General features: G+C 40.2%; 1 pseudogene; it reads left to right on the top strand.

The window, feature by feature from the left end:
- Nucleotides 1-1,862: 1,862 nt before the first annotated feature.
- On the top strand, nt 1,863-2,275 carry LOC100768813 (annotated as a pseudogene).
- Nucleotides 2,276-25,734: the final 23,459 nt, after the last annotated feature.

Below are 25,734 nucleotides of genomic sequence, written 5' to 3'. Positions count from 1 at the left end.
GACCTCTTTCTCTCACAGCCTCCCCTCTGCCTCCTGAGGTTAAGCTCTCATTCTGGGAAGTCTTGGACCTCTGGTTTTTTTGTTTTGTTTTGTTTTGTTTTGTTTTGTTTTTTTACCCTTTTTGTTCGTTGTAAGTCACATCCTCAAAAGAGAATTTTCCTAAGGACACAATCTCTCCCTCCAGCGCCCAGTATCATTTCTTCACAGGGTTATCACACTTCAAGAACTTAAAACAGTAGTTTTGAGTGCCTGAATCAATAATGAATTATATTTATTTGTAAAATAATTTTCTGTGAATTGTCAATGACAAATTAGCAAATAAGAAGTTTAAGTTATCTGAATGAAACCAGAAACTCTGTTTTCCATTGTATTTTATATACATAGGAGAACCCACACGTGTTTACCAGAAAATTTAGGACGGGTTTTAACGCTGCCTTCACTATTCCAAACACTTCATAGTTTCTCATTTTCTGTGGAGAAAAGCAAATTAATTTAATTATGTCACTTTCTAGCATTTGACAGCTCTGGGACTTCACGTATGAGAAATCAAAGTAACCAGTAATTTCATTAATTCAGTGGTGGAAAACGTGTCAAAATATCACCTGTCTTTGTACACACTGGTGAATTGTCTGCATTTTTCTTCTTTTAATTTGTTTGGGGTCCTACAAATGGCATATTAAACACAACTAAAGTACCTAGTTTCCCAATTATCTATTAATCCTTTAAGTTTTGCTTTAATGTAAAAAAAAAACTTTAATACGTTAAAAATACTCAATGTAAATTTTTCAAAGTTACAAATGAAAAACAATGCCTCTTTAAATGAATAAAGATTGTGAAAGTGAAACAGCATCTAATTCCAGCTGTCACAGAAGAAAGGCACCTCCAACATTCACAGTGTGGAGCTTCATGTTTGGCACCAAGGAGCAAAGTGAACTTAACTGCAGCACTGTGCAGGGTCTGTGGGCTGCCCTAAGGTCCCCACCTGGACCAGAGATAAAACTGAAAGGATAGCATGTTGCATAATGCATGCCAGGAGAAAGAACAGAACGCAACTGTGAATATTCAGTGTTTGGAAACTGTAGGGAAATTATAGGCCCACACATATGTGGAAAATGAAATCGACCAGCAAAGGAATATAAGAACACATCTGAGCCCCAAGCCTGAGACTGCAAAGCAGTGGTTCTCAACCTCCTTAATGCTGCTTAACACAGGGTCATGTTTTCTCATGTCTTAATGACCTTCAACCATAAAATTATTTCATTGCTACTTCATAACTATAATTTTGCTACTGTTATGAATCATAATGTAAATATCTGATATGCAGGACATCAGATACGTAACACTCAATGGGGTCATGACCCACTGGTTGAGAACCAATGTTCTAGATGTTTCTAGATGTTAAGATATTGAAAAGCAGCTTCTCTGGCTCTTCTCTTTCTCTCTCTCTCTCTGCCTTTTCTTTGGTCTCTCTCTGCCTCTCTCTGCCTCCTGTCTCCATGGCAGTCAGCAATTAACACTGTTTCTCTTCTCTCTTACTCTCTCTACTCTGCAGGGCCTATAATAAACTGGTTAATATGTCTCTTAGTCTCATGTCTCATCCTGCGCCCTTCCTTCTTCATTTTCTAATTTAAGCAAAAACCTAACATCTTTGGCGCCCAACGTTGGTTTAGGCTCACCCCGGAACCTCTGCCGCCAGGGGTACGGGGATCCTAGAACCCTAAATGATGACCCACTTTCCATCTCTTGTTTTATTCCCCCAGCCTTTCCTCCTGCCTGCATCGGCCTGAGATGCAGGAACTCTGTACGTTTAACTCGCCATTCATCTCCCTGTCCGCTGCAATCTGATTTCAGCTCAGTTACTTATGGCTTCCCCTACAATTGCTTCCCTTTCTTGGGGACAAATGAAAGTGCAAGGCTCTACCTTAACCCATAAGGATTGCAAAGTATGGCCAGGAGGCAGTCTGGCTGGGGATTGGAGAGAAACAGGAACTGAGCATCCCCTGGGGTGCAGCCTGCAGGTGTAAAGGAAGTCGCTGAGAAGGGTGTGCAGAAAGGGTGTGCAGACTCTGGTGATCGACAGAGGAATGAGCGAGGCTTTGAAGGTGCCTCCATCCACTGTGGAGTACCTCCAGAAACAGGCATTGATGTGCGGGTCCTCCAGACAGAGCAGGTGGTGAAGGAGTATAATGCTTTGGTTGCAGAAGGGGTAAAAAGAGTAGGAGGCGTGTTCCATTCCACCTGCTTATGGAGCCTACAGAGGAGAATAAACCACTAAGCAATAAAAAAAAGATACGGAAAAGCAGTTATGGATATAGGTTTTTTTAATAAATAAATAAATAAATAAATAAATAAATAAATAAATAAATAATACACACAGCCCAGACAGAATATACGCCTAGAAAGAATTTTAGAAAACCTCATGCCTTATCCCTGGCTGACCCCAAAGTTCCCAATACTCCACTCTATCCAAGACAGGTCTTTCTTACCAGCTCATAAAAACCAAGAGGTAGCTATTTTTTCTTAAATGTCCAGCTTTCAACAGAACATCCCAAGGCATGCAAAGACACAGAGAAACATGAACCATTCAACAGAAAAAAATAAGCCATCCCTGAAGAAACACAGGCATTTGTCTAACGAGAAGAAAAAATTAAAACCAACTGCATTAAGGCCATTCAAGCAGTAAAGGAAAACATGCTCAGAAAGAACTAAAGGAAATAAAGAAATGGTTCATTAATATGAATAGGGTGAGATGATCAACAGAGATAGAAATACAAAAGAAAATGGAGCTGAAAAATAAAATAACTAATTTGGAAGTCTTGATAGAGAGATTCTAAGCAAAGCTCAAACAGGCAAGAGAAAGGTCCAGAAAACTAGAAAATGAGTTCTGAGAAAAATGTCAAATTTGAGGAAGAAAAATGAACAGAGCCAAATGGACTTCCAGAAGAGTAGAAAGAAAATAAATCCAAAGGGAAGAAGGAAAAGAGATATTGCTGAGGATAGCTGAAAACCTCCCACATGTGAGGAAAGACAAATCTAAAAGTCTAAGAAAGTCAACAAACTCCAAGTAGGATAAACTCAGACTTGTGCCAACATATGTCATAACTAACTATAGACACTGGCAAGAGAACAGTAGGGGCAATTGACTCACCGCCATGTCTAGAAGAACTCCAACAAAATCATTGGCAATGACTCTGATAGAGACCCTGACAGGTCAGAGGCAGCAGCAACAGCAAGTGACTGGCCACTGAAAAGTCTAATTAAAATGTGTGTGACAAAATGATCCCTCAGAGATGAGGGCACAATCACTACCTTCCCAGACAAACAATCACTGAGGACATTTTTTTTATCACCAGAAACTACAAGAAGGACTATGAAGTAGTCCATCAAGATGAAATGAAAGAGCAAAATAAGCCAGGCGTTGGTGGCACACACCTTTAATTCCAGCACTCGAGAGGCAGGCGGATCTCTGTGAGTTCGAGGCCAGCCTGGTCTCCAGAGCGAGTGTCAGGATAGGCTCCAAAGCTACACAGAGAAACCCTGTCTCAAAACACCAAAAAAAAAAAAGAGCAAAATAAAAAAGTTCTCTGATAAATGAAAATACTGAACAAATCATTTTAAAATTTATACTGTTCTAATCTTTATAATAATTCTTACTTTCCTCATGGGTCATAACACAACTTTAAATCTATGCTAATAAATATATTCTGTAAAGTTGTCACTGGTGACATTAATCATGTGAAGTAGATGGGGCTGTAAAGGGGTAGAGATCTGCATGCACCTGAAGTCAAGGGGGCATCAGTCTGAAATAGCTTGTGATAACCTTAGAATGCCACAGTGTGATGTCTGTGGAATTGATACATGGCATATCTAAACAATATACACAAGAGGCAATGGTAAGAGGATTAAATGTGTTGCTAAAATTAAATCATCTAAACACTAAGGAAGACAGTGAGGTAAGGGGGCTGTTTAATGTCTATAGGCTAAAGTAAATTTTTCCATGGCTAGTCAGCACACACACACAGAGAGAGAGAGAGAGAGAGAGAGAGAGAGAGAGAGAGAGAGAGAGAGAGAGATTTGTAAATTAGTAGATTGGATTAAGTAAAATAGAATACAATGTAAATTTTTTACAAGAGAGTTGCTAAAGATTTAAAGACATGTACAGTTTAAAAGTGAATGTGTGGCCATCTTCCAGTAACTCGCCAAAATGACAAACACAGAGAGAATGAGGAGAGGTACCTTTATACCCTGTCTAGGCCTTTTGGGAAACAGGGAATTGTCGCTTTGGCCGTGCACACACAAATCTGAAAGAAGGGTGATATTGTTGACATCAAGGGAATGGGAACTGTTCAGAAAGGAATATCTCATAAGTATTTTACCATGGCAAAACTGGAAGACTCTATACCACCACTCAGCATGCTATGGGTGTGATTATAAAACAAGCCTGTTAAGGGCAAGTTAAGTTCTTGCCAGGAGAACTGATGTGTGGACTGTTAAGTTTCTAAGAGCCCTTACTAAAATGGATGAAGGAAAAATGGCCAGAAAAAAAAATGGACGCCAAAGCAAACACAACTGGATTCAACTGAAGTGAACCCTGCAGCACCCAGAGAATCATGCTTTCTGAGACCTAATAGAAAGGAGCCCATTCCCTCTGAATTCATGGTTAATGCACAAAAAAGTAAATAAATAAAGGACTTAGATGGTTTTTTCTCTTTAAAAAACCTAAATGCTAAGCTGAAATAGTCCGATTACAAATAATGAGATGAGAGGTGGCAATCCTAATGCCAAAGTAAACTTTTAGTCCCAAGTTTCACGACACAAGGAAAAGCATCATATAACAACTAAAATCTAGCTAATCCAGAATATGAACTGTAAATTTTAAGCATCAAATGCTAGTACTCTAAATTATACAAACAAAACATCAATAGATCTGAGCGATAGTCAACACTGCAATACTAATGGGAGTCTTCCACGGGCCATATTCAATATAAATAGTATAGCCAGGTAGAAGACTAACGGGAAAATACTGACATGAGCAGCCCTTCATGTATGTACACAGAACACCCCACCCAACAACAGCAGAGTATACACTTTGCCATGTGCATATGAGAACTTCATTAGTATAGGCCACTCCTGGAATGTAAGCATGTGTGGGAACTATGTGAAGATGGAGCCATGCGTGTGTTTCCCAGCACCTTGGATGTGGAGGAGAAAGGATCAGGATTAAAGTCATCCTCTGCTACCAGAGAGTTTGAGGCCAGCCAAGGCTGCATGAAAACTCCCTCAGAAGAAAGTGAAAACAATGGACTCATTCAGAGTGTCTTTTCTAGTTTCTGTGGGACAACTCAGGAGAGCAGCACAAGGAGAAAAGCTAAAGGCATTAAACATGGGAGGAAACTGAAGAAATACTCTTACACAAACAATGAGCCAAAAATAGAAATGGCAAGGAAAACACAAACTGTCTTGAGATAAATAAAAATGAAAACATGTTATCCATTGAAAGCAATAACTAGAAGCAAAGTTATAACCAGATATATCTTAACTAAAATGAAAGACCTCAAATCAGAAATTTAAAAATAATTATGAGAGGTCTAAGAACAAGTTTTGCTGGGTGGTGGCGGTGCATGCCTTTAATCCCAGCACTCGGGAGGCAGAGGCAGGTAAATCTCTGTGAGTTTGAGGCCAGCCTGGTCTACAGAGTGAGTTCCAGGACAGGCTCCAGAGGTACACAGAGAAGCCCTGTCTCAAAAAAAAGTCTTTGACAGTAAACTGGACAAACTAGAGGAAGTATGAAAATTCCTAGAAACAATCAAAATCTCATATTAGTAAAAAAATTGAGTTGATAATCAAAATCTTCCATGGAGGTATGACAAAGCCTGGATCTGATGGGTTCTCTGGTGAGCCTATAAATCTACTAAGCTACCAACATCTTCCCTGGACTTTACATTTCTCCAAAACAAAACATGGGCAAAATGTCCAACAAGCACATGAAAGGGTGCCAGTCATCATTGGGCTTTAAGGAAATGCAGACCCAGAACACAGCAGCATACCACTTTCTATCCATTTGGATTTTTTTCTTTTATGTTTGTTTGTTTTGTGGGAGTGGGATGGGGAAGGCAATGCCCTGTGTGGATCTCAGGGGACAAGTGGTGGGAATTGGGGCTTCTCCTTCCATCATGTAGGACCCAGAGATCAAACTCAATTGATAAGGCTTGGTGGTAAATATCTTAATTCACTGATCCATCTCTTTAGCCCCTGAATAGTTACACTTAAAAATCAACAATAGCAATAAGAACAGCCATTGTTGGTGCAATGTGGAGAAACTGAACCGCTGTGCCCTGCTAGTAGACATACACAATGGTACAAGTAAACCATTCTGTAAATTGTACAATCGTGTACTTGAAAAAAATAAATTCTATTATTCGGTAAGCCAACAACCCCACTTCTGGGTGTGTTTCCTGAAGGAATAAAAAGTAGGGTGTTAGGCAAATACTTGTATACCCATATTCCTGGGCATTATTCACAACCTGTGCCTAATAACACGTTAATAGGGAATGCACCAAAATGAGGAATATATATGCAACAGAATATGATTCAGGGTTGAACAAAGAAGAAATCACATGTTAAAAAATATGAGAAAGGTCCTTATGAAAATGATATCAACCTGTCACAAACACTGAGCAAACACTGCATGACTGTCACATGAGTGTCTGCAGTAGTCAAAGAGTGGTGGCCAGGATTTGGGGAGGAAGCAGAATGTGGAATCCATATTGAATGGGCACAGTTTTAGTAGAGGAAGACAGAAAAGACCTGCAGATGGATGATGGTGACAGCTGTACAACCTGGACATACTCACTGTCACTAAAATGTACACTTGAAAATGGCTGAAATAAGAGAAGACATTGAAAAAATCAGACTTAAAATATCTGAACCCCATTCAAATTATCAACATCAATTGTAAAAATGCAGCTACAGAAGAAATTTCATGTTACAAAGATTAAGCATCCCTTGAAAGATGAGTGTGTGGCATGCTTATGTGTACCGCTTCTGGCTGCCTGTGATTTGCATCTAAATCTGTTCAAACAGTAACCTTATCTCCATATTTTCCTCTTTTGCTCAAACATTTTATTAGACTGTTGACCTGAAGTCAGAGATTCTAAAACTCAATAGCAAATAGCTGTGAATTATTAAAATCAGAATGAATTTGCAGAATATTTACTCGATAGAAGCATATCTTAGGTCCCAAAAAGTAAGATATCAATATTACCAGGCCTCCCTTCGAAGACAGTGTCAAATTATTCAGAATGTGGCCAGGAAAGAGTAGCAGGTGGGAGCTGGGGGGGGGCGTCTGAAGCTATGTTCCCTGTGCTGTGGCAGTGGGCACATGAATCTACACATGAGTTCAAAATCATAGAAATGCATACAAAATAAGAGTCAATAAAAAGGGCCAGAGAGATGGCTTGGCAGGTCAAGTCAAAATACTTGCTACCAAGCCTGATATCCTATTTTTTTGATCCACAGAAACTGCCAAGTTGAAGGAAAGAACAGACTCCTGACAAGCTGTTCTTTGACCCCTACACATGCACTGTAGCTGGCACACACACACACACACACACACACACACACACACACACACACACAGAGAGAGAGAGAGAGAGAGAGAGAGAGAGAGAGAGAGAGAGAGTAAATGTTTTAAAAATGCTTTAATGTTTTTAAAAAGAATCAACATTTTTTTCAACAGCACAAATCCACATGTTTTCTTAGATTGTTTGCATCTTTATTCATCTTCCCTCTTGGAATCCACAGCCTATAAGGCCTAGAGTGACACTTATCTTTCCAGAGCATGGAGCAGCTAGCAGTCATCATCACAGGTCAAACCCTCCTTGATACCTTTAAGCAGCTGAGAGCTAATATGCATTAAATATGTGAAATGCTGTTCCAATCTCGATCTCCCCTATTCTACTATCGATCGCTCCCTGGCTTTAGAAGTGCGAGTACCCAATAAATATTAACCACCAGACACATGCTAGCAGCTCCCTGCTACAGAGTATGCCTCCTGTCATCTCTCCCTAGGAAACAATCAGACCTGTACTTAATATACTTGTAACAAAAGCAAAGCGCCTCCGGGAGACGATGTGAGAAACAGGAGTCAGAAATCATCTTTGCTTTATTTATTATGCTGTCGTTTACTGTCATGTGGCAAAGGCCAGAGAATCTAATCCCTTTCCCTACTGGGATTAGTGTTGCTTGTCTTTTTTTTTTTAAATGTAGATTATAGATTTGAACAGTGCATAACTGAGCTCTGATGTGGTCTTTTTGTTATCCATATGCAATCTGAGCTTTACCTAGAGAAAAATGAATTTGACCTACATAAACTGGCCTTAACTAATATCATGCATTTGGGCTTTCTACCTGTAACAACTTGAATATAGCAGATATCAGAAGATGATTCAGTTGGTAATATGCTTGCCATGCAAGCATAAGGACCTGAGTTCTATCCAAGAACCCACATAAAAACCAGGGAAAGATACCATGCACTTGTAATCCCACAAGGAAGAAGAAGAAATGGGTGGTTCTTTGGGCTCACTAGTCAGCCAGCCTAGACAAATCCGTGAGTTCCAGGACAATGGAAGAGCCTCAAAAATAAAATGAGGTCATCCTGAGAAACAACACATAAGTTTAACACATGCTTACACTCTATCCGCATACACATGAACATACAAACATACAGACATACAAAAAAGTTTTTTATCAACTATAACTTTTGCCAGGCAGTGGTAATGCATGCCTTTAATCTCAGCACTTGAGAGGCAGAGGCAGGTGGATCTCTGAGTTCGAGGCCAGCCTGGTCTACAAAGTGAGTTCCAGGACAGCCAGGACTATTCCACAGAGAAATCCTGAGTCTCTAAAAATCACACACACATGAACACACACACACACACACACACACACACACACACACACACACACAAGAGAGAGAGAGAGAGAGAGAGAGAGAGAGAGAGAGAGATTAAAAGTGCAAACTGATCTTCCATAGGACACAACTTTGATTTCCAGCAGTGTCTACACTCATGTTCATATACATCCCTACACACACACACACACACACACACACACACACACACACACACACAATTTTAAATAACAAAAGTAAATAGAAATTATATTTAAATGTGAATACAAATTCCTAATTTCTTTATCATTGACTTTCAAATATTTATCCTTTTCATTTCTGTGTTCCAGTAGCCCCTTTAATTGTGCCTCAATAATCCCACTCTAATTCCAGGTATCAGTAAAAAATTTAAGTCAATAATACATTGAAAGATGACTTACTAGTTCTGCCACTTCTAATAGTACTTGAATTTCTAGAGCTACAATAATAGAGCTCCACAAACCAGATTATCTTAAAAGCAATAGAAACTTCCTGATTCACGATTCTTGGGGCATCTGACATCATGATGTCTTCAGGGATATATGGTCTTTGACGGCTCCAGAAAGAATCCTTCCTTGTCCCTTTGAGCCTCTGGAAATGCCAATGACACTCAAGGCCTCTCTGGTTTCCAACTGTGTCCCTCTAAGCTCCACATCTGTTGCCATATGGCCCTCTCCCTGCAGATCACACACTATTGGATGAAGACACTAGGCATACTGCATAAAGATCCCACCCGGCTCAGGTATAAACTCTTCTTAGCTAATTATATCTGTAATGACTCCATTTCCAAATAAGGGCACAGTGCAAGGTACAAAGGGCTGAGACTTCCAAGGGCTTCTATAGAGACCATAGTTCAAGTCATCACACTAACTAAATCAGTTGGTCATTCTTATTCTTATTTTTGGATGGCCCTACCATCAAATTGCACTGTGGTATTTGTGTAGGATGTGGTACTGTACTAATGACAAATTGAGGTCACACTGTTCACCCGACAGTCACAGTGTCCTTTCAGCTGACCAGTACTCTCCCTCCAGACTCTCTCTTGTCCTCTCGATCCTCTTCTCTCTCTCTGCTCCTTCTTTGACTACTACTGCCTGTCTTCATTCACCCTGTGCTTACCTACAACACAGTTCCAAATTTCCTATCTTTCCTCTGCATTAGTTTATTTGAAACCAACCCCAAATGCTTGTGATGGGTGAAGAATTGTGGCTGACCTAAATAGTCCTTCCTTCTTTGACAAACTATTTCCTATTTGTAGTGATTTGAATAAGAATACACACACACACACACACACACACACACACACACACACACACACACACACACAGGTTCATATATTTGAACTAGGGAGTTGGTGGAACTGTTTAGGAAGGATTAGGAGATGTGGCCTTGTTGGAAGAAGTGTGTCACTCAGATGTTCTTTAAGGTTTCAAAATCCCACACTATCTCCAGTTAACTCTCTGACTCATACTTATGGATCAATATGTAAGCTCTCAGCTACTGCACCAGTGCCATGCCTACCTGTCTGCTGCCTTGCTCCCTGCCATGCCATCATGGTAAAACCCTCTGAAACTGTAAGCCCCAAATGATAATAAATAATAAAATCTCTTTTCTATAAGTTGCTTTGGCCATGGTGTCTCATCTCAGCAATAGAAAAGTAACTAAGACACTATTCCTATCCAATTGACCTGAGTCTCTTGCTTAATCCATCTGTCTATGCTTTGGAAAGGCCTGGGTTGGATATGACTAGAGTGGACTTGGGTTGCAAGTCTTTCCCTCTATGTGGAATGCTGAGACTCGGTAGAACCTCTACGAGGTAGGGCTAGGTTCAGAATAATGAGGGTTTTGGGGGCACTGACACTGAAACAAACTACAAGAGCAAGTTGTGATGAGAGAACAGGTCAGGGGCTGGAAAGACGGCTCAGCAGTTAAGAAGGCCTACTGCTCTTCAAGAGGATCTGGGTTTTGTTCCAAGCAGTCAGATGGCTCACCACCACCTATAAATCCATTTCCAATGACTCCAACACCCTATTCTAGTCTCCAAGGGTATGCACACGCATGTGACATACACTCACACTTATGCATGTGCATGTGAGCATACACACACACACACACACACACACACACACACACACACAAATCTTTTCAATAGATGTTTACTTTGGAAAACAAAAGAGCAGGTCTGACTCCTGGGATCTTTCTCTGGCTTCTTTTCACAACCTCACTCACTGGTACTCTGGTGATGATGATGTCTTAAAGCTTTGGCCAAAATCAAAGCAAATAGATGGAGTTGCCTAACTTGGACTTTTAGCTTCCCAAATCCAAGGTAAATGAATGCCTTTTCCTTATTCATCCTTAGGCATTTGCTACAGTAAATGGAAAACTGACGAATGCAAACTTGATGGTAGACCTAATATGAGTGATCCACCTGCAACATGCCCAGTTCATAACAGCTTACTTCCCTCTTACTGTGAGCTGCTGACTCAAGATTCCAGGAGGGACGAGTGAGATGTCTCAATACTTACTGCTCTTGCATGTCAGTTCCCACCACTGACATGGCAGCTCAAAACTGCCTGTAACTGCTGTTGTAGGGTATCTGGCACTGTCTTCTATCCCCTGTGGGCATTGGCATTCATGTGGTGCATGTATATTTATGCATGTTAAAACACAGACACATAAATTAAAAATATATATATATACTGTTTAAAAAGATTCCATAGGAGTAGAGGGAGCCACCAAAGAGAGCAGTCAAAGGACTAGAAATTCAGCATTGACCTACCCACTATCCACACTCTTTTCCTATCCTTATGCAGCCACCACGTTAGAGCAGTAAACCATTTGTTTAATCACTGTGCTTTTCCCTGACTACAAGTAATAAAATGCTGTACCCTCTAAAATAATTTCCTAGCTACTTGCTAAGATTCATCTCTGACATTTCATTAAATATGATCATTTAACTGTACAAGTACAAATGCATTTTTAATTTAGCTTACTGCAGATATTACAGATGTGGGGAAATGAATTCCTGTTGCTGTAGGAAATATATATCATTCACATATGCATGCCACAAAAGAACAAATTATTAAAAATTACTGAAATTTCTATGAAGATTTATATTTAACTTTTGCATTTCCAATCTCTGTGTAAGTTTGTTGCCCACGATTCTGGAAAGAATTGTGGGTGGTTCCACAGGGATCTTGGTCAATAGCACTCACCTCTACCATGGACATGCTGGGTATTAATTGCAATGGGAACTGAGATTCAAGCGTGGACTTATGAAGGTAGCATACTTATCACTAAGCAATTGGTTATTGGTCTTTTCTAGGAAAGAAAGGAGCAATGGAAAAATATATCGGATCCGGATCCTCTATCAGATAAATCCAACTGTGGCTCAGGCTGCAGCTTTAATAGGAAAGTGCTAAAATTAAGCCCACATTCTCAGTGCATATGGCCATTGGATTTAGAGCAACTGAGGAAAGAATGGACTCGTTTTTTGAAAGAATGAGCTCATTTTTTGAAAGAATGGGCTCATCTTTTTGCCTTAAGCTATGAAATCAAGAAGTTACACCCTGAAAACCAGCAAAGATTACCTCCTAGGGTGTCAGGTATTTCCACAGAATGTACTTGCACTGCTGTAAAAAGAAGCAAACTTGTCTACATAAATACTTGCAGTGTATTTTAGAGAAGCAAAATAATAGAGGTGTGAAATGCTTACTTAGGAGCAAACCTATTCTGGGAAAATGAGAGGCTCAACACTCCTATATATTCAAAAGCTAAGAAAAAATCAATCAAAATGGGTGATGGCAGTGAAATAAAAATGAAAAGTAGATGGTAATGAGAAGGAAGCTCACACACACACACACACACACACACACACACACACACACCGTTCTTGCTCGTGTTTTAGGTACATGTTTAGACTTAGATTCAGTGGGAAAGATTCCACCCACTTACCTGTGTGGTTTTTTTAAGTTTAGAGGGGGCCTTTGAGATAGTCTGAACTAGGTCTGATGTAGGTCCTTTCTATCTCCCAATAGACAAAATGACTTCCCTATTTCCTTTACCAAAATAAGAAGGGGGATGTCTCCTGGGACAGCTGGTAAAATAGAATTGGTGAGAAGAGGCCCAAGTTCCCAAATACTTCTGAGTGGTAGCAAAGATTCTTCTTTGTCGTAGTTCTTTATGTGTTGCTACAAAAAAGAAAATGCCCAAAGGTGGGTAAAATACAAATAAAAGAAGTTAATTTGGCTCATGGTTCTGATGGTTGAAATTTCCAAGGTCCCTGATTTAGCCATATGGTAAAAGTATATGCAAGAAGGGTCCTGTGGTCAGACAAGAAAAGGGAGTCAGATGTTCGTAACCAGCCTTACACTCTTATAAGAAATAACTCTCTCAAGAACTAATTTACTGAGACCTGCATTGATCCCTTAATGAGGCTAGTCATGACTGAGTCACCTGATCACCACCCACTAGACCTCATTTCTTAGTGGTTCTCTCTCACCCTCATCTCTACATTGAGCACCAGTTCTGCCTGTGAGCCTCTGGGGACAAACCACATCTAAACCACAACATCTCTGCTACTTGATGAAGCACTTAGGCCTGCCAGGAAGAGCTTCAATTTGTGCGCTGCAGGCTTGTACGACGCTGCCACTTACAAATGTTATGATGTTAGTCCTGTTTCAAGTGATGGTACTGAGTGAGGCGGTGTGCCTGGGAGGGATGTAGCTGCTCAGTGGCAGTGAGGGGGAATGCACCGTCCCAAAGCCACTGGGTTGAAATGAGATTATCTTTACAAAGATTTTTCTTTTAACCACAGCAGCAAACATGTCGTTTTTCAAACGCAGAACCCATAATCTGCTAAATCAAATAGCTTTTGAGTGCAATGTGTCAAAACATTGAGATTCCATTCTATGTCTTCAAGACCTAGCAAACAGCTAGACTAAGGGGAGTATTGAATAACCCTTCCACTCTAGTAGTTTGTTTTTAGTACATCTGGTTCGCAAATATGCATTCCCACACATATGACGAGGTTTGCGCTGTACCTTTAAATCAAGGAGGAGGGGAACAGTCTTCCTTCTTCTTCTTTAAGAGCAGTAACATTTTTTTCCAGTTACTTCTAGAATACTGAAGGACAGTAAGGCACAGTTGCTGTAATATTTTTCTTTTTATTATGAATTACAAAAAATACAGTAGCTGTGTTCTGAGCTATGTGGAATTCAAATACATACATCTGAAATGAAATATGACCTTATTCACCCACAGCGATTCCCCGGGGAATATAGGTGAGCTCACCTTAAGTGCATTTCCACCATATCCTCCTGGGGTTTCTGAATGCCCAGTTAAGGTATATGTGGTGTATGGTTTGAATATGATTAGTGTCTGCACAAAAGTTGCTATGCTGGGATCCTGGTCATAGTATGATATGGCAGTATTAGAAAGGGATGCCTTTAAGAGACAGAGCAGAAAGAGACTGCTCATGAAAAGTATTAATACTGGCTTTGCATAGTTCATTCTCTCAAGTAGAGGTGGTTATAAAGTGAAATTACACCTTGGTTTTGTGTAGACAGCCTATACTTTTTCTTGCATGGTAATCCTGTGGAGATATAAAGGATAAGAGGGATATCTATTCACTCCAAATAAGGAGGGCACTGACAGACAAAAAAAAAAAAAATACTCCAATGAGTCCACCTTCGTCAAATAACTGAGTTTATTAGGGTTACTTCTAAGAGTGTAGCAGTGGTTCTTGAGCTGTGGGTAACAACCCCTTTGGAGGTCAAATGACCTCCAAACCCTCCATGGGGTTGCCTAAGACCATCAGAAAGCACAGTTATTTATATTACAATTCATAGCAGTGGCAAAATTCCAGTTATAAAGTAGCAACAAGAAGAATTTCATGATTGGAGATTACCACAACATGAGGAACTGTATTAAAGGATCACAACAGAAGATGAATGTTTTTGGGGCTGCCAGCTCACCAAAAAAAAAAAAAAAAAAAAAAAAAAAAACAACTACACAAAGACTTATTAATTATGAAAGCTCAGCCTGCAGCTTAGGCTTGTCCCACTAGCCCTTATAACTTAAATTAACCCATTTATATTAATCTACGTTTTGCCTCATGGCTTTTTACATCTTTCCATCTTTCACCTCCTAGTTCCTCTCTGTGAACTCTGGCATCTCTTCTTCACTTAGATTCATCTCCTCCTCCTCCTCCTCGTCCTCCTCCTCCTCCCTCCCTCCTTCCCTCCCCCCCCTCTCTCTCTCTCTCTCTCTCTCTCTCTCTCTCTCTCTCTCTCTCTGCCCAGAAGTCCCACGTAACCATTTCCTGCCTAGCCATTGGCCATTCAGCTCTTTATCAGAAGGTGCCTTGGCAAAGACACACCTTCACAGTACAAAAGATTATTCCACATTTCCCCCTTTTTGTCTAAATAAAAAAGAAAGGTTTTAACCTAACATAGTAAAACTATATACAATAAGAGAAAATATCAGGTATTGTCTAAATAAAAAGGAAAGGTATTAACAAATGAAACCATATACAAGAACAACTATCAAGTAAGAATTACACTCACAATGTAATTTGTGTAATTCACAATGTCTATTTGCATTTGGCAAATTCAGAGAAAATACTCCTCTCTTGACAAGTCCAAAGTTTTGTACCTAATTTGCTTTCTATTATGACTAAGGAAAACTGTAACTATATCTGCCTAGTCTTGAATTACATCAAAAACCCGAGAAGGATATATTACCTGAGTAAACACGAAGTGCAGAGCAAGCAACTTCCAAAACTATGAGAAATGACAGAAACAGCTGGCTGCCTGGAAGGTCATCCTTAGGTTCCTTTGCATGCTTATATTTTATTGTTGTGAGTCAGGATCTCTCTATCTACCCCTCACTAGTCTCAAACTTGTTATGTAGCCCAAGCAGGCCTTGAACCCATGATTGTCCTGACTTAGCCTCATGAATTCCAGCTTTACAAGTGTCTTAATGAGGGTTTACAATGCTGTGATAAACACCAGGATCAAAAGAAACTTGGAGAGGAAAAGGTTTGTTTCACTCACAGTTCCACAACACACTGCATCACTGAGGGAAGTCAGGCCAGGAACCTGGAGGCAGAACTTATGGAAAGGCCTCAGAAGAGTTCCGCTTACTCGTTGCTTGAGTTAAGCTCCTCATTGCTTGTTTAGTCCATTTTCTTATAGCACCCAGGAAAACCAGCCCACAGGCAGCATGGCTTACAGTGAGCCGGGCCCTCCCACATCAATCGAGAAAATGCAGCAAAGACCAGTCTGGTGGGTGCATTTTTCTCAATTGAGGTTCCCTTCTCCTAAATGACTCTAGTTTATGTCAAGTTGATGTAAAACTAGCCATCACAAGTATGAGCCACTAAACCTGGCACACTTCTCACATTAAATTTTAAAAAGTACTGTGTTAAGCTGGGCGTTGGTGGCGCAAGCCTTTAATCCCAGCACTCGGGAGTCAGAGGCAGGTGGGTCTCTGTGAGTTTGAGGCCAGCCTGGTCTCCAGAGCAAGTGCCAGGATAGGCTCCAAAGCTACACAGAGAAACCCTGTCTCAAAAAAACAAAAGAAAAGTACTATGTTTAAAGAAAATGTATCAACTATTTTCTGTAATCTGAACTCATATGGTCTCTCCTCAAAGATATACCTTGTTTTTGTTTATGCATGGGTTGAGCTCCTTTGCCTTAAATTGCATCTTTCGGTGAGGCAGGACTAATCCCATTTTTATGGCATTTTGAGCACTACATGGCCTACACAGAGTACCCAGTGGTACTGAAGCAAGAATAATATGAGTGAAGATGTTGTTGATTGGCATGATGAAGAGGATGACAGACTCACAGTAGATAATGACAAAGCCTTCCTCTTCTATAACGTCTGCATCAGAGAGTAGCCGTTTCCTATGACTTTCACATTTCATTCCTTGCTTGTAATAAACACCAAGGTTCACTGAAAGGCTTTTATCTACTCTTTGGGATGATTTGACAGGATGAAAGAAAACAAGTTTTCCATAGCTGAAGAACTCTTGCTGTATCACAAGGGAACTTAGCAAGGAAATATGTCAAGTAGGATAAAAGAGAAATTGCAGAAGAAAAATAGATCATAGTAAGCCTCAGGTGACCTCCTCTGAGTCAAAGAACTATTAAAATGTGGAAGAAATATAAATCCAAGAAAGTTAATCGTGGCTAAAAGATGTTTGAAACTTGAGCATGTCTTAGGAGATGCTGAAGGCAACGATGTCATCTGATAACAACGTTCATCCCGAAAAGGCAGGTCTAGGTCACCTCTTCCCATCAGCTGACCTGGGGCTGATTATCCATGGCAGATAGCTACAAATAATTGCTCTAATCATTCCAGTGAGTCCTTACCTTGTCCTAGCAAAAAAAAAAAAAAAAAGCAATGCATTAGCCAGTTTCAGAGGCCAGGCACCCCAAACTTGACATCTCTAAGATAGACACCTTTATGCTATTGGAAGCATTCCTTGAAGTGGTTCACTGGCAAAGAGTTCTATAATGGCTTCAAAGCTAGCTGTAGAGGTCTTGTTAAAAGATTTGGGAATTTGTCTTTGCAGGTTGAGCTGAGATGATGACCAGTGGGTGGATACTGACAACAGCAACAAAGGGGAAAACATGTCACCCAGAATTGTGTTAAGGATTCAGCTCTTGCAGAGAGTAGAGGATAATTAGGGCTTTGTGTCATCAGAACTTTTCATGTCAACAAAGAAGCACGCTCTGCCTAAATAAGAAACTGTCAGGTCCTGTTAAAGCCGTAAGAGTGAGGGCTTGCTTTCCAGCCTGCACCTTCGCACTGGCTAGGCCAGCTTATTTCAGAAGGCTAAGCAAAGAGGTGCTTTATTGGGATACTTATATATTTGTGTTTGTTTTAACATGGCTTTTTAATTCTTGAGGAGATTGTTTATGCCTTCCCTTAACACATAAACATTTTGTCTTCTTGCTCAGATAGTAGTTGATGAAATCCAAACAAGCTATTCTGAACCTGAAGAAGAAATTATCCAAACAGTGCATTCAATGACAAGAAATTTTTACAGAGAAAGAAGTATTAAATCTCTCTGATGTGCTAGACTAATAATGAACCAGATGGAGCTAAATTCAAGCCAACCCTTTCATATAACAACATTGGGCATCTATCCACCAACATGCAGCCTTTTTCCTACATAGAATTTAGCAGATCTTATTAGGGGTACTTACTTTGTCTATTGTACTTACTTTGTGTCTATTTCTCCATCTAAAGATGAGATGCTGGAAGGCTAAACATAGTCCATCCTTTTATTCTTTGAAGTCTAATCTAGTAGCTGCCATTTAGCTAATACTGAACAAATGTTGTAAATGAGTTTTTCTCAAAACTCTGAAATAATTGTTAATAGTCATTTTAACTAAAGATGTTTTCTGAACCAATTTTCATTTTATATACCTATACCTAGGGACACTTAAAAATTCACAGATGGGGCCAGGCGGTGGTGGTGCACGCCTTTAATCCCAGCACTTGGGAGGCAGAGGCAGGTGGATCTCTGTGAGTTCGAGACCAGCCTGGTCTACAAGAGCTTAGTTCCAGGACAGCCTCCAAAGCCACAGGGAAACCCTGTCTCGAAAAACCAAAAAAAAAAAAAAAAAAAAAGAAAGAAAAGAAAAGAAAAATTCACAGGTGGAAGGGGGTCATGTTGAGAAGTTTTTAGGAGCCCTGTTGTAGAAAACCATGCACACCCACACAGAGACTCTGCCTTATTTTTCTAGGGCACACGTAGATTCTAGATGCTTTTGTAGAAGGAAGAACAAGTGATTAAGGAGGGAATAGGATCTAAATTTTTCTTCTGATAAATCTCTAGACTATAACAAAAGATGTTCCGACCCATTCCCTGAGTCTAGCCATTCTCCCACCTACAGGACCAACCTCTGCAGCTCCCTATAAAGATGAACTTTTGTTGTCAACTTGACTGGATTGAGAAACATCTAGAAAACTGGTCAAGCACATTACTAGGTATGTCTGTGTTTCTAGAGATGACAGACATGCAGGTTAACAAACTGAGAAAATGGGAACTTCTCTGAATGGTACCATCCCATGTGACATAAAGTAGGACGAAGCTTGTACACACAGAGAGAGAGATCCTTCTGAGCGGGAGCCTTTTTACTCCTGATGCTTGTGAACTTCAGATACTATAGTTCACCAGAAACTCTCCAGGAAGCTTCCAGGCATTCACTTTCTCACTGGAGCCATGGTCTTGGTTCCTCTTGTTCTGAAGTTTCCAAATTTGGGTTCCTGCAGTTTCCATTCTAAACACTTCTAACGTGGGACTGTACACCCTCTAATCATGAGAACCAGGGTAATGAATCCCCTATTCTAATTAGAAATGTAAATGTAAGGATGCACCTCAGTTAGTAGAGTGCTTGCCTGTCATGTGCATAGCCCTGGGTGTGATCCAAGTACCACATAAAGGGTATGATGGTTCTGACCTAGAGTCTCAGATGTAAGGGGCTGAGGCAGGAAGATCAAAAGTTCAGTTTCATCCTTGGATGTATAGTTAGAAACCCTGTCTCAAAAATTTTATAAATGTATGATTTTGTGCCTGTATAAAACACTGACTGGTACTTGTCCCATTGCTCTTAGCTATGAATGGCTACAATGATTATGGCTAACATGGTTACTATAACCTTTCTTGACTTGGTCCCAGTTCCATTGTCAAGTCTCATCTCTCAATGTCCCCATCCCCAGCCATACACATCTTATTCTACCTGCCAATCTCTCAAAAAGGAAAAACCTACTATTGAGCCCTCTCATGTGATGTATTCAGGCCCCACTTAGCTGTAGTCTCATTTTTTATGGTTTTAGTTACCTAAGATCAGCATAATGAATTCTTGCACATTTCCACTCCCTCCAGCCTAGGACCTGAGTCATCCCTTGGTCCAATTTCTCCAAACTGAACCACTTACCGACCTGTTCCTCTCTGAGTAGCCGTGGCTGGTACCAGGTCAACTCATGGAATTACAGTGCTTGTGTTCAAGTAATTCTGTTTTGTCTACTAATGGTCCCAGCGTACAAAAGTAATGATGCTGGCAGTTCAGATACGCCAAGTGAAGCTGGGAAATGCTTCCTTTGGACAAAATGGTGGAAGTGTGCTTTAAAGAGAAGCAAAGAGAACTTCATGCTGAGGTTGTTGAGATCTCCAGTGCATGAGAGTTTCTGAAAGACTGGGAGCACATTCTCACAAATTTTATTACAGATGTTGTCATAATTGTCCTATTTTGCAATTAGTTATTACTGATACTCTAAATAGCTTAATTCATTTATTAAACTTTGTCATAGTTATTTTATATACAAAATGATATTATGTATACTACATATCATATTGAAGATCACATAATGTAAGGTATATGTTAACATGCATATATAATATATATATATTTGGGTCAATTCTAACCACAACTTCATGCCCCAGAGGGGCACCTTACAATGTTCCTCCAATGAGTAAGAAGGATCCACTCCATCCATTGCCTGTTACATGTTCCTTCACTCCATCACCAGCTCTCAAGAAACTCACCATTCTTGGCTTGCCCACTTATTTCCAACACATTTCTCAGATTGCAACTTGAGTTAAACTCACAGAAAACCTTACTAAAGGACCAGAATTTGGGCTCAGCAGCCCTTGATTTATACACTGATAAGATCTTGGGAAGCATTGATTTTCACCCAGCATCACCTAACTCCCAGAAACAGCAAATTATCTACAATTCTTGAGCTTCCATTGTCATAGACATGGTGCTTATGCTCAGGGTTCCCTCTCCTTACACTTCATGCTCACTACCTTCTCCATCATGAGGCTACTTCAGCATACTCTTTGTTGAAACCCATGGGGGAACCAATGGCCCAGGGGAAATGTCTAGAAAGATCCAGAGGATCTTGGTATTCCAGAAGGATATTATTCCCCAGCTGGCACTAGCAGGATGCCCAGAAACCATGCAGGACCCAACATAATATGGCATTTCTAGGCAGAGTATAAAGTGACCAGGAAGACTAGGATGTCTGAGTTCCCAAGAGATCATGAGCATCTCTTTCCAGCATGTCTTAGGGGAAAGGAGTAGGAGGAGGAGAGAGAATTTGAAATTTTTTAATTGACCCAATTTGTCCAAAAGGGACCATTTTAAAAGAAAAAGAGACCATTATCTTTAGATGTCAAATGTAAGTCTTTCAGAAATCAATGAAAATGGAATTTCTAGAGTAGTGCATGTCCTAATTAAAAGCAATAAGGAAAACTTTAATTTTTTGCACATCTTCATTATAATATATTAAATTGGCCTGGTTTTATCAATGAGACAAATTGCCAACTCAATACCTCTGCCAAAATTACTGTATATGAACATGATAGATATTTGAGGAGTCAGTAAATAAAACCCATAAGAAATATTCAACATTTTAGGTTAGGTTATAGTGGCACATACTGGCAATCTAACCACCCAGGAGGCTGAGGTACAAAGATTGGAAGTTCAAGGCCAGCTAGACCACATAGGAAGACCCTTCTCATACAAGAATTTAAACAAAAAGGGCTTTGGAAATGGTTCAGTCTTTAACGTGTTTGCTGCACAAGGCACGAGGACTGAAGATCAATTCAAGGCACTGATGTCAAAGTGGAATGTAGTACAGTAGGGCTGGAGATAAAGGAGGAATGGAAACAGACAGATCCCTGGAGCTCAGTAGCCAGCCAGTCTTCACTGAATCAGAGAGCTCCAGGTTCAGTGAGAGATCCTATCTCAAAAAACAAGGGGGAGAGTTATTTAGGAAGACACCCAAGATCAACTTCTGCCCTCCACAAACACGCATACAAACACACCACACATATGACAGAGACAGGGACAATGTTTTAAATCAGAAAAGAAAAGAATGAAAAAGAAACACTTCAAATCCTCCTAAACAACAGTTAAATCCCTTCACTGTGAGCAATCCATATGTTACATTTAGAATAAATTACCAAAGGATAATATTTATGGAGTAGAAGCGTTTTTATAGTGTAAGTAAAGAATATTGCACAAAATCACATCACCAGCAGTGGCTTTAAGTCCCACTGTGAATAATTATCAAGCCTGTGAATATTTCATTTCTCAAAATGTTTGTATCAAGAACCTCCTCTACCTTTAAGTCACTGTAGTTTAAAAAATATTTAATACAAGATTCAAAATTCTGTAAATATGAAATGTCATCTATAAATACACAACATAATTTCCATTAAAAGTTATTGTTATTGTTATTGTATGTAGGTAAAGCATTCCTCCAATTGTTGAAGACATGATCTCTTGGAAGCAATGCTTAGAGGAGGGCTTTGAGGAAGTGAAGTATCATGAGAGCTCTGATTTTATAAATTGATTGCATTGATGGATTCACATTTGAATTGACTATTGGAAGGTAAGAGGTCATGAGAAGCATGTCATCAGGAACATGAGTTTGAAGGATACATCTTAGTACTGGCTACTTCCTGTCACTGCTCTCTGCCTCCTGACCACCATAGGATGAACAGTCTTCTCTTTCATGTGTTCCTGAAGCCATGATGTTCTGTCTCTCCTTGAGCCCACAGTACTGGAGCCAACTCAGCATGAACAAAAACCATGAGCAAAAATAAACCCTTTCTTTCAAGCTGTTTATGTCAGATATTCTGTCACAATGGTGAAAACTAACACAAATGTGCTGGGATTTTATGAATCAAAAGTTCAGTTCTTTTATTCATCATCTACAACAACTGTGACAAACTATCAGAGATGAACAGCCTGGCAGTATTTATTTGGGCTCATGGTTTCAGAGATTTCGGTTCTCAGTTATTTGTACTGTTGATTTGGGGCCTGTGGCAAAGCAAAACATCACAGTGGGAGCATGTGGCAGCACAATGCCACTTTCTTCCCAAGGACCAGGAAGCCAAGACAGAAAGAAGAAGAGATCAGGGTCTCAACATTCCTTTCAAGGGCACACCTCCCATGTCCTGACTTCCTTTTACCAGCCCCCACCTCTTAAAGAGTCCACCACCCCTCAAGCCCTGAGCTTTAACACAGGGCTTTTGAGAGGTGCTCCTAATTCAAACTGCAGCAACATCTCTGTGACCTTGGGCATGTAATCTGCCATTTGAGTTCAGGGTTTCCTCAGTTGTAAAGTGAGAGAAATTATTCTGACCTCAAAAGTAATAAATACCAAAAGAATAGTACATACGATATGATTCTGAAGTCCCCCTTCTGTTTCCCCGCGGAAGTATAGAGGAAAAAGAAATCAAAGAGAATGGAAGCGGATTGCTGTCTGTAGGCATAATGACTGCTCTATCCCAACTGCACTGCATTTGTTCAGGCTGTTGAAATGGTTGTTTCCATTCAAAGAAGTGTCCTTCATTCCCTTCTGCTCTCTTCTCTTCATCTGTAGAATGAGCAACAGGGGACCACTTCTCCCCCAATGGCTGCTCTACAGTGAAGCACAAAGCCCTAGAGCAGCTCCTGGCTGTGTCCCTGGAACTAGAACCCACGGCCACAGTCCTTTGGCAGTTACAACTGAGTCTGCTGGGTGCAAAATGGCTATGCACAATAGCGCCCTATTCCTTAAACAACAGGAAGTGGGACTAGGGAAAGAACTCACACACATTTCACAGCAGGGCGGTGCAGTACGTAGAATGCCAATGTTCTTGTTGATTAAACCTCAGCTAGCAGGAAAGTGACTTGATTTGATCATGGTTCACTGTGAAAAACACCCTTTCCTGACACTTCACATTGAATTAAGCTGACGATGATTTAAAAAAAAAAAAAAGAAAAAGAAAAAGAAAATGGTTGCACAGATAATGTGAACCAAGCCTGTACCATCATAAATATTTGTCACTATTCTTCAGGATGGCAGGCATTGCCTGTTGGCTAGAATGCTGTCAGCCAGCGTTAATAGCAAAAAAGAACAAGAAGACTTCTTTATATGCTTTTTAGAAAGGCACACTTGAGGTTAAATCAAGAAATCATTTTTCTTTAAAGAAAATGAATCATCAGACTAGAGACTGTGGTGGATACCTAATTAGTATTTCCTGTCCACATTGTTTTTCAGGTTCTCTGACACATGCCTTACTCTGGCACATACATAACATCTTGCCATCTAATGCCCCATCTTTAAAATTAAAATGAAAGAGCCACTCTGAGAAAGTCAATCCAAGCATAGTTGTCTGAAGTTAAAGTTACAGCTTTTGCTCTTTCAAGAGGCAGATTTTTCTTAGAAGATAGATGGGTTTGAGTAGGAAAGCTGTGTGATAAGAAAATTACAATCTGAAATAAGGTCACTGTAACAGAAGTTACTAATAAGGGCTGGGGAGATATCTCAGTAGTAGAGCATCGTCTAGCTTATGCAAAGATCTAGCTTCCATCTATAGTACCATGTGTACACACACAAAAGTGGAAAAAAAAAGACCCTGGTAAGTACATCTAACATTGCTAGAAAGAAAAGTAAATGGCCATGATTCTGACAGTTTTAATTATCCTGCACAGTCCCTGGAAAAAGGTGGGATTGGCAGGTTCACATTCCTTATTTACTGATTATTATCTGAAACCTGTATTTAAAAAAAGAAATCAGTTATTTTCCCAAAGTACTGTTGTCACTAAAGTGGGAAGCATTTAGAAATGACTATATTTTGATTTAAGCTTATGTCAATAAGGATAAATTATCTTGGGGCCAACGAGATGGCTCAGTGGGTAAGAGCACGGGCTGCTCTTCCAGAAGGACTGGGGTTCAAGTCCCAGCACCCACATGGCCAGCTACAACCATCTAGAACTCCAGCTCCTGGAGATCAGCAGAAGCACCTGGTACACCAATGCTGCTTGCATCATGTTAGGAGTCGGACTGAAGATGGAGGCCTTGTGTGAAGGTCCACCTGCACTCACATGCACGTATGCACAATCAAAATAGAAAATTTCTAAAAGCTGGGCGGTAGGGGCACACACCGTTAATCCCAACACTTGGGAAGCAGATGCAGGCAGATCTGTGAATTCCAGGTCAGCCTGGTCTACAGAGCAAGTTCCAGAATAGCCAGGGTTACACAGAGAAACTTTATCTCAAAAAGAAAAAAAAAATATGTCCTAAGAGCAAAATGTTGGAAACATGACCGTGTGGGGAGGTAGAGCTGGCAGAAATTGGAGGACAGGGTGCTCGTTCTTAGGTGACATCAACAGCCCTGAGAAGGAATTTCCTCAAATAGATGCCTTGCCTCCTAAAGGCCAACTTCTCTTACTTTAAAGACCCTGTCCTACTGTTGAATGAATTAAACAGTTCCCAGGTAACCTTGTTGAGAGCCACATACAATCCACTCACTAGTGTCTATTTCTTTCTAATTCTGCTTACACAAGTTATTAAAGGGCTCGTGTGGTTCTCTCACACTAATTGTCACCTTTTATGAGCTGGGCAAGAAAACCAGAAGGAACCAGAAAAGAACACCTGGATCAGAATGCTATCTACAGTCATCTTCGATTGAGTGGGATGCCCTCTGTGTTATACTCTAAACAGCAGTCCTGTGTGCTCATTGGCTGGCCACACAAAGAAACATCAAAAGACCATCATTTAGACTCTAACCCAACAGGCTGAGAAAAACTGAATCCCAAAATCCACACAAGTACTTTGTGGGAGAGACAAGACAAAATAACTGTGTTGTTCATTCTGTCAACAGGCCTAGGACATTGTTCTGTGTGTGTCCTGCAAATGCTTCAGGGACTTCCAGGCCACCTTCAAAGATGTAGCAGCTTGGTCACTTCTCTCTATGTGATGTACCACCACTATTTACAACCTCAGAA

The sequence above is a fragment of the Cricetulus griseus genome, chromosome 3 (genome assembly GCF_003668045.3).
Source record: "Cricetulus griseus strain 17A/GY chromosome 3, alternate assembly CriGri-PICRH-1.0, whole genome shotgun sequence".
NCBI classification, from domain to species: Eukaryota; Metazoa; Chordata; class Mammalia; order Rodentia; family Cricetidae; genus Cricetulus; species Cricetulus griseus.
Note: the sequence above shows the minus strand (reverse complement) of the source record. Positions and strands in the feature narration are given on the sequence as shown.